This window comes from Arachis duranensis, chromosome 5, assembly GCF_000817695.3.
Source record: "Arachis duranensis cultivar V14167 chromosome 5, aradu.V14167.gnm2.J7QH, whole genome shotgun sequence".
In the NCBI taxonomy this organism is placed as follows: Eukaryota; Viridiplantae; Streptophyta; class Magnoliopsida; order Fabales; family Fabaceae; genus Arachis; species Arachis duranensis.
The window spans coordinates 24,239,963-24,242,182 of NC_029776.3; positions in this window are offsets into that span (position 1 = coordinate 24,239,963).

Consider the following 2,220-nt stretch of genomic DNA (forward strand, 5'->3'; position numbering starts at 1 on the left):
ATACAAAAATATAAATATTTTTTATTCATTAAAATTAATTATTAATGTGAAGACCGTGCATCGTGCGCTGATCCTTTATCCATTGAGCTTCCTTCTCACCCTTTTCATAGTCCTTTTTGTTAGTGAATGCAGTCTACATCAAATAAACATATTACATTAAAATAAAAATATATATTTTATTGTTAGATTTAACAAAATATATTTTTAATAAATTTTATATAAAAAAATATTTTAAAAAAATATTTATGCACCAATTATATGCCGTTTAAGGGGTGGGGTTGTTCAAGATGCTGAACAACAAAGTTTTATTTTAAAAAAACATCATCATTATAGTGAAATCACCTTTCCTATCCTTTCCCCCAATCTCGCTACTGAGAGAGATGTTCACTTCTTAAGATCCCCTAAATCCAGTTCATATAATGTCTTTCTCAGGCGCTAGAGGAAATGCATCTCAAGTACACCAATTAGTGGGTATGAGAGGATTAATGTTCCGTATATGAGCCTCTTCAAACAGGACTTATTGCTATTGATTCAATGATCTCTATAGGGCGTGGTCAGCGAGAATTAATTATTGGGAACAGACAAACAGGTAAGATAGCAGTAGCTACATACACCAGCAACTCCCATCATATGAAATGGGTTTAATGTCCAATTATAAAATTCTTAGAATAAACAATTTCTACTTAGTCTATTTAATACTTAATCTATTTATAAAGTAGAACATTTTTATTAGTCTCTTTTTTTTATTTAATGAATAATGATATCTTCTTTATATTGCTATTTTCGATTATTCCAATAATAAAATTTCGAAACATTAAAAAAAAAGTAAGTGGACCTAACCCATTGAATCAGAACTATATCTACTATTCTGATATTCAAATTCGATATAGATGAAATTTATCTTTTTTTTAGACTTCTTTTTGATTTGTACTTCGTAAGAATTAGTCGATATTTACGATTAAATCCTCCCGTTCCTCAAGATTCTATAGGAATATTTTTATATTCCCTTTCTACAGCTTATTCCAAGCTCCAAAATACAAGTCATTTTTTTTTGAACACAAGAGAAGATCAATTTCCATTTCTATAAAATGGGATATGATATATAAAAAAAATACATCAAATCATGGCTTCACGTATCAAATATTTTCTTTTTCTATCGGTGCTTCCGGTATATTTCCGGCAATTAATGACTGGGAGAAAGAGACTTTTCACTTACAGTCTCTTCTCTTATTAAAATATAAATTTAATTTTTGCCATTGAGATTTTGAAAATGAACATTGAAATATCCTTCAAAAACAAGTAAATAGATGCGAAACATATAAAATGCGGTTAATCCAGCTGTAAAATAAGCTAATATTGCAAAAATTGGCGAATACAACCAACTATCATTAAGAATCAGATCTTTGGACCAAAAACAAGCAAAGGGTGGAATACCACAAAGAGAGAGCGTACCTATTAAAAAAGCTGTTTTTGTAATTGGCGTATGTTTTGTTAACCCACCCATAAGAACCATATTTTGACTTTTTTCTGGAGAATATCCAACAATAGTTTCCATTGAATGAATAATTGATCCAGATCCTAAGAACAACAATGCTTTTGAATAAGCATGATGAATAAAAAATATTCATATATTTTGTATTTATATATTTTATATTTAATTATTTAAAAATAAAATATTTTGTTATCATTTAAAGTCTTGTGTATTAAAGTATTGTCATTTAAAATATTTATTTATATATTTGATATTCTGTATTTATTAGAGTCCATCAATATTTATTCTTTTATATTAGCCTTTAATTTTCATCTAATAAAATCTAATAGTTTATATAAATATGACACATCTAATAAACACATAATTATTATACTCATTTTAGACATACCAAAGTTTTGACAACTTATTAACAATACATGAAAATACGCCGAGGTATATTATCTTGTTACTAAAATTTTAAAAAATACCATAAAATTTAATAAAATTTTAGTATAATATTTAATTATTGAATTTTTTGATGTTTGTGAAAATTTTGACAGCTTATTATCAATACATGAAAATACGCATAAGCATATTATCTTGTTATCAAAATTTAAAAAAAGACCATAAAATCTAATAACGAGTGTTATACCAAAATTTTGTTAATCTCTAAAAAATAAAAAAGAAAAAGTGATTGGACAAATAATCCAAATTTGTTACCGCGTTATGGCACTCAGAATGCGCGTCAA